Source organism: Amblyomma maculatum, chromosome 1 (assembly GCF_055883805.1).
Source record: "Amblyomma maculatum isolate TAMU_Amacu chromosome 1, ASM5588380v1, whole genome shotgun sequence".
Classification (NCBI taxonomy): Eukaryota; Metazoa; Arthropoda; class Arachnida; order Ixodida; family Ixodidae; genus Amblyomma; species Amblyomma maculatum.
In genome coordinates, this window is record NC_139344.1 from 38,481,569 (window position 1) to 38,490,113 (window position 8,545).

Here is an 8,545-nt window from a genome sequence, read left to right on the forward strand (position 1 = left end):
CTTGCAAGACTTGGTGTACACGTTCAGATTCCGGCATTGTGGGACTGATACGCCGACAGAGTGCAAGCACGGCCTCTATGTATGACGCATAGGACTCATCGGGACCTTCACGGCGGGAAGCGAGCTTGTTCCTTGCGATCTCCGTCCGAACAGCCGGGTCGGCGAAGTACTGTGGGAGCTGCTGCTTAAAGGTGGGCCAGTTTGTGGTGCGAGGCTCGCGGTTAATAAACCAATTTCTGGCTACCTCAATAAGGTAGAAAGATACGTTCAGGAATTTTAAAGCATCATCCCACCGGTTGTAGGCACTGCAGCGTTTATAAGTGTCAAGCCAGTCATCGACGTCTTCGTCGCGACGACCAGCGAACAGCGGCGGGTCGCGTTGGCGTATGGACACCATCGGAGGCGGCGGTGTAGCCGAGGTAGAGGGTCCGGCCATGTCGGGACTTCTGTCGGTTGACATGACGATGGTAGTTGTTAAACGGCGACCGGAACGTAGCTCCAGCGACAGGCAGGGCACAAGGCAGCAAGGGGATCGAATTTCACCTCCACCACTTGTGAAAGAAGGCCAGGTCCAGAACCCAAGCGCGTGCCGGAGCCGGCGCCGAGGGACGATGATGATGGTATGTACAAGAGGAAGAAGAAGATCATGGTATGTACAAATGAAAGAAGATGCGTGGAGGGCTCACAATATATATATATATATATATATATATATATATATATATATATATATATATATACGCCACCAATAACACACCCAGCAAGCACGTTCACCACTTGTAGGGGTGTGTTTATCCAGGCGACCCAGATGAATTCAGCAGCTCGGGATTAACTCGCAGCAGAACGTCAGGCGTAGCGAACCACGAAGACAGCGACCACCTTCGTCTTCGGGTGCGCCAGCATGCGATGCATGCCAGTGTCTCAGAAGGGTGGCGGATCGGGCTAGTGGGGGCAGGTTTGACATTTTGTCCATGTCTGTATCTTCTCCGTCCATGTTGCTTTAGCGCTTTCGAAAAATCTCAATGCCAGTGACTATAACAACGAAGATGACAATAATGCAATATATATATATATATATATATATATATATATATATATATATATATATATATATATATATATAGTAAGGTAACGCGAAGGTCGGACTTGGGGAATCAGGCTTTATTGCAGACCTGAAGCCTTGGTCGCACACTGCAGCCAAACACACTACGCGATGACGATGGGTATCTACAAGAGGGAGCAGGATGAAGATGAAGCAGCACGTTCAGCCGTGTGGAAGATGAAGAGCCACACAGTGCTCACACTATTTCGCCAGCGCAGTTGAAGCGGCCAGCTTGGCCGCAATTAGTCCGCATGATTGCGCCGAATAAAAGGTTTCATACGTAAAACGGGGACAACTTCAGTGCCACGGGAACGACAGTCCGGAGGAGGGTAAACAGGGGAGACGCGATAGTTGACAGGGGAGGTTTTTGCAAGAACTGTGTAAGGAGCAATGTAACGGTGTTGTAACTAGTCACAAAGGCCAGGAGTGCGTAGTGGGGTCCAAAGTAACACCTCGTCGCCGGGACGGAACGAAACTTGGCGATGGGTAGCATCATAGCGGGACTTGCGGTCTTTCTGGCTAGCTTCCGTGTTGACGCGAGCAAGCCGGCGAGATTTGGCCACTCGGGTAAGGAACTCGTCAGGAAGAAAGGATGAGGAACTGGCATCTGTAGGAAGGAAAGAGGCGTCAAGAAAGGTAGCGGGAGAACGGCCGCAGACGAGGAAAAACGGGGTGTAACCTGTGGTCCGCTGTACAGCCGTATTGTAGCCGAACGTAACAAAAGGAAGTATTACGTCCCAGTTTCGGTGGTCCTGGTCGACGTACATAGACAACATGTCAGAAAGCGTGCGGTGGAACCGCTCAGTCAACCCATTGGTCTGGGGGTGATAGCTGGAGGTCAATTTGTGATGTGTGGTTGAGGCCTCAATAACTTCGGCTACAGCTGTCGACAGAAATGTCCGACCACGATCGCTGAGAAGCACTTGAGGGGCCCCATGGCGCAGTACGAGCGATTCCAAAAAGAAGGTCGCGACCTTATGTGCTGAGCCATTAGGCGGGGCAGTGGTCTCAGCGTAGCGTGATAGGTGGTCGACGGCGGTGACGATCCAGCGATTACCTCTGCGGACAATGGAAGTGGCCCGTATAAGTCTATGTCAACAACGGCAAAAGGAGTAGCAGGGCAAGGTAGCGGCTGTAGTGGGCCAGCAAAAGGAGAAGTGGGCCGCTTGCGGCGCTGACATGGCAGACAAGAGGCGACGTATTTTACCACACCTGAGGCGAGGCCTGGCCAGAAGAAACGGGTTTTCACCGCGGTGGTAAGTTTTATGAAAGCCTGAGTGACCGGCTGTAGCATCACCGTGGAAAGCCGCCAGGATACGGGTGCGAAGCGCTCTCGGAATAACGGGGACCCAGCGGGTGCCTTCAGAGCAATAAATATAACGGGAGAGCACGCCGTTGTCAAGTTTGAAATTTTTGAGTTGTCTGCGCATCCTAGCGGTAGGAGAGTGAGAAGCACCGGTGAAAAGGTTGATTAGGGAAAGACAGTAGGGATCTGCTCGCTAGTGTGAAATGATGGCGTAGCGGTCTGGAGCAGCGGCAGGAGTAGCACAGGTGATGTTTGGAGCTCTGGACGACATTGGGACGTCGAGGGTGCACGCAGGAAGACGCGAAGAAGCACTAGGTGGTGATTCTGGGAGCGGGCAGCGGGAAAGAGCATCGGCATCTCGATGTTTGCGACCCGATTTGAATATGACATCGAAGTGGTATTCCTGCAAACGCAGAATCCAACGGCCCTGGCGTCCAGTCAAATTTTTGAGGCTTGATAACAAGCACAGAGCGTGGTGATCAGTAACAATCATGAAATGGCGGCCGTAGAGGTATACGGGCGGAATTTCTGAACTGCCCTAACGACGGCGAGGCACTTTTGCTCAGTGATGGTGTAGTTGCGTTCCGCTGATGTTAGAGTTCGACTGGCAAATGCAATTACTTTTTCCCGAGAAGCGGTGTCACGTTGCAGAAATACGGCGCCGATACCGAGGCTGCTGGCATCGGTGTGGAGAACGGTAGCAGCAGTGTCGTCGAAGTGAGCGAGAACAGGGTCCGAAGTAAGGGCATTCTTTAGGGTTTGGAAAGCTTTTTCGCATTCTTCGGACCAATTGAAAGTAGTACGGTTGGCAAGGAGGCGGTGGAGCGGTGCAGCAATGGTAGCGAAATTGCGAATGAAATGGCGAAAGTATGAAGACAGGCCAAGGAAACTGCGTAGTTCCCTAGACCGCTGAGGGCGTGCAAAGTTCAAAACTGCAGCAAGCTTGTCAGGGTCGGGTCGAATGCCATCGCGGCTGACGAGGTGGCCCAGGATCTTTATTTCTTTCTTATCGAAATTACACTTTTTTGTGTTCAGCTGGAGACCGGCGGATGCCAGGCACGTTAATACTTGATCAAGGCGGTATAAATGATCAGAAAAAGTCGCAGAGAAAATAACTATGTCGTCCAGGTAGCACAAGCATGTTTTCCACTTTAGTCCTCTAAGAACAGTGTCAATCATGCGCTCAAACGTAGCGGGGGCATTACAAAGTCCAAAAGGCATGACATTGAATTCGTAAAGCCCATCGGGAGTAGCGAATGCGGTTTCTTCTTTGTCGGCTTCGTGCATCGGTATCTGCCAGTAACTGGAACGCAAATCCAAAGTGGAGAAATATTCGGCGCCCTGAAGACAGTCGAGGGAGTCATCATTTCGTGGCATGGGTAAACATCTTTGCGACTGACTTTGTTAAGTGCGCGGTAATCAACGCAAAAACGCACGGACCCATCCTTTTTTTTTTTGACCAAGACGACCGGAGATGACCAGGGGCTAGCTGAGGGTCGAATAATGTCTCATCGGAGCATATTGTTACCTGGAAACGCGGTATCAAAGTGATGTGCTCACCGACGAAGACGACGACGACAAAGCGTTGAGAAAGAGGACGACGCACACAGAGTGGACACTGCACGGCTACTGAAGTCTCAGCGCCGAGTTCAGCCCATCGCAGTGCTGTTACATTAAGCGCATCCCCGTAACAATATCATTCACATTATCTTCTATGATTTTACGTTCTGATAAGGAAACACGGTAATGGCGGCGGCTAACAATAGAAGTACCTTCTGTAATAATGGGGTTACTGTGCAGAAGACGTTCGGCCCAAGGTCGGAGAAGTGACATCAAAGGAGGCTTGGTGTTTTCGAAGTAATTCCTGCAAAGCTTGGCGGTGAGTCGCAGGAAGGTCAGGATTGATGGTGCCAAAAAGAACACAGAGAGAAGCATCGGAAGAAGCTGCTGGTGAGGAAGAGGGGGCTGTAAGGGTGGTGAGGGACACCGGGTGAATGTCCAGGGCACAAGGAAAACATGTCCCTTTAGTCAGCACAATGGGCTCTGGGGAAGTGTTCGAAGCAGCGACAAGCGCTGTGCCATGCTCAAACCGAACAAGACTTGGTGGTAGCTCGATTCCACGGGTCAGATGGCGATCAGAAGGCACGATTAGCACATCTCCGTTATCAATGTCAGTAGAAGTAAGAGCGACAAGTTGTTCGCATCCAGGGGGCAACACTGAGTTAGTAGCGGCAAGCAGGCGATGACGGGGCTCGGGAGGTTCAGAAGACGTATCGCTCTCGTTCATGTAAATGACCCTGTCGCGACACGAAATGCTGGCTGATGCGGCAGACAGAAAATCAAAGCCTAAAATAATTGGGTGAGCGCACGGTGGCATCACAGCAAATTGTACGTGGTGGCGGACACCATCAACAAAAACTCGCAGAGTACACTTAGCAAAAGGCCGAATGATTGCACCATTAGCTATACGGAGTTCAGGTCCATCATAAGGCGTTTTCACTTTTCGCAAGCGGGAGCACAAGTCAGTGTGTATCACAGAAACAGCGGCGCCCGTGTCAACCAAAGCCTCAACAGGTAAACCTTCAACCCACACTAAAATAATATTCCAGGGACGTTCCGGAGGATCTTTGGGATGGCCGAAGAGTGCAGTTTTCCCTCCTAAAACTGCAGTGGTCAGTTTTACGATAGGCGGGGGGTCGTCAGAGAAGCTTGACGGAGAGGCGAGGTTGAGCGGCGAAAAGGCGAAGGAGAACGGCGTCTTGAAGGCCTGTAACCAGCAGGCGGAGCGGGGCTTTCTGGCGGGGGTGATAAACGTCGGGGATTATCAGGGAATGAACGGTGGTTAGAGCCGGAAAAGCGAGGAGGGTAGTCTGCTTCAAATGAGTCGTAGCCGCGGCGTTCATTCTGGAGCCTGCGACGACAGAAGCGGGAAATGTGGCCTCGGTACCCGCAGTAATAACAACCAGGGCGGGTTGGGCGCCAGTTGGGGTAGTATGTCGGCGCCGCGGTAGGTGGTGCCAATGCAGCGACATGAGCAGTGGTAGGCGCCGGTGGCGGAGGCGCTCCAACTGCGGGCGACAAGGACGTGACCTGGGCGTACGTTGGCACCTGACAGATGGTAGGAGCGACCGATGTTGGGGGGGAATAGGTCACTGAGGCCAGCTCTTCTTCGACAATACTACGCAGGCCGGCACTTGATGGATGTGGCTCAGATGCAGGGCGGCACAAATTACCTTGAGCCGACAGCTCTTCACGAATTGTTCCGCGAATAAGCGCACGGAGGTCAGCGTCGGCAGTGAAACCATATGAAGTGGGATCAGGCTGCAGGCGTATTGACTGTAGTTCGTCTAGGCATTGACAAGTCGATATGATTGCGTCGATTGTGGTACGGTTCTGCACGGCCAGGGCGTTATAGGCGAGTGGCCCAATACCTTTAAGGTCGTGCCGAACCCGCTCGGCCTCTGGCATGGTGTCATTTATGCGCCGACAAAGTGCAAGAACATCTTCTATATAAGAGGTATAGGTCTCATTGGACCGCTGAAGTCGGGCTTATAGCTTCTTCTTGTCGGACTCCGTGCGAACAGTAGGAGCGCAGAAAATCTGGCGTAACTTTTGTTTAAAGGTAGCCCAGCCCGGAAACGTCGATTCATGATTTAGGAACCGCGTTTTGGCAACATCCGTCAAGTAAAAGGACACATTAATTAGTTTAAGAGAATCGTCCCACCGGTTGAAAGCACTGACCCGGTCGTAGCTGTCGAGCCAGTCATCAGCGTCGTCGCCGCGGAGACCGGCGAACATCTGCGGGTCGCGCTGACGGCTACTGACAGTCCAAGTGGCAAGGGGAGCTGGAGTCGCGTTGGTAGAGGCCGGAATAGCGGAGTGGCCCTCTTGAGTCATGACGATGGTGGTCGGGGTCAAACGGCGGCCAGAACGAAGCTCCAGGTGGATGCAGGTGACGAAGCAGCGGGGAAATCAAGGCGCACCTCCACCACGTGTAAGGTAACGCGAAGGTCTGACTTGGGGAATCAGGCTTTATTGCAGACCTGAAGCCTTGGTCGCACACTGCAGCCAAACACACTCCGCGATGACGATGGGTATCTACAAGAGGGAGCAGGATGAAGATGAAGTAGCACGTTCAGCCGTGTGGAAGATGAAGAGCCACACAGTGCTCCCACTATATATATATATATATATATATATATATATATATATATATATATATATATATATATATATATATATATATACACTATTAACCGGGCTCCAGCGATCCTCTGGTCCAGCCCATCATTGTGTGACGAGGGTCTTCTGATCGGGAAAGCCATAGCGCAATCCTACCTATAATTCAGACAGGAGCTTGCCATTCTCCCTGCTCTGTCTCTCTGTTTCCCAGGCTCATACCCTTCGCAAAATTCAAACAAACACACTCATTACACCAGCAAAACTGTACCTATACCGGTTCCGCTCTGAGCCGTCGTGCCCCAACTGCCCTGAGCTCTATGCAGACCTTTCACACTGCCTCTTCTAATTCCCTGTCGCCATTCAATCTCCTTTCTACCATCCTCCGTCATCCCGAGTCCTCTCCTGGCATACCTGGCTTGCTTCTCCTTACGAAGAGGACCAGCTCGGCCGGGTGTCCCAGCTAATTTGAACCAAGGGTTACAAAATAATATATTAGAGGTAGGTCAGTGAAACCAGTTTCATACAACTGCCAGCCTCCTTGTGCACCACGGGGAATTTTTTTTATTTTGCAATTACTTGATTAGCTAATTATGTTAATTTTTCTAACTTACTAAATATTCACTTTAGACCAAAAATGTGAATTGGAAAGTTGTACAGCACCTTCAGAAACCCCCATTTCATTAATTGCTATAAAGAAAGTCTCAGGTGTATCTTTTTTTCCAGGCTCAAAAGAAAGCCCGCGAAATACAAATAATACCACGTGCCTAGCGGATTTGATCGCCACGATTGTGGTGCTTTCAGTCGTGGTTTGAGCGAACCAAATCAGCTGCGCCCATGACCCGATGGTCCCGTTGCAGCGGCAGGCTGACATGTTGGCAATGGTTGGAGTGAGCTCGAGCCGAAATCTTGGCAAGGCCTCCGCACCCCAGCCATGGTAGAAGAATGGTAGCGTAACTCCCATAGAAGCCTGCGTGTCGACTCTGAGCGAGGCTTTAGTTTCCCGGCGCCCCCTGTCAACTGTGGGGCAAAACAAACACGTGACGTTGCTTGTGACGTCACAGTGACATACTTTTGGCGGGGAATTTGATTGTGTTTTTACTTATGAACGAAAAACAAGGCCAACAACGACGGAGGCTGAACGATGCTCGGAAAAGGCAGAAAAATGGACACCGTAACTGTTCAGCCAACTTTACTTGACATGAATTTCTATTGTTAAGTTTTACGTTAACTGAAATGTTACGGCATCTTTGACCACCTTATCATAGCATCGTTCTGCCTCCGTCGTCGTTAGCCTAGTCTTTCGTCGCGCGTCATGTAAACGCATTCTGGGGCTTATTTCTTCGGGCACGTTTGTGAATCAGGGCCTTCAAGTGAATTCGGCAAGCACATGGATAGAATTACATGGCTTGAGGCATTTCACTAAGGGCATAAATGAGTGAAGCTGTGCTGCATAGAAAGCCAGGCTTATTAATTCACGATTACTTACATAGACGCTTCACGACAATGAAATCTTTAAGTGTTGGAAAGCAACCACCGCTCATTCGTCACGGTCTTCGTGAAATCCTCGTGATAACAAAATGACCTGAGCGTAGGTCTCCAAACGAGACGCGGTGAGATTATAAAAGGGTAAAAGATCTTGCTAACAAACAAAGTACATATCATCGTCAAAGAACAAAAACAAACGAACGGAATAACTAACGCCAGTGCTAGAACGCCAACCTGTAAGAGCTTAGGTAAGCAATTCAAATATTGCTAGTATGTAGAAGTTAATGCGTCTGAGAAGTGAAAATATCTACGATATAGCTTCGCTCCAATAAATCTCGCCCTGTTCACGATTCCATTATTTTACTCGCCCTTCATTTGCCACTGAGAGGAGTCAATGTGAGGTTACAAATTTACAACTTAAGCATTTAACATGTTAATGAGAAAGATCTCATTGACAATAGGAACATCAC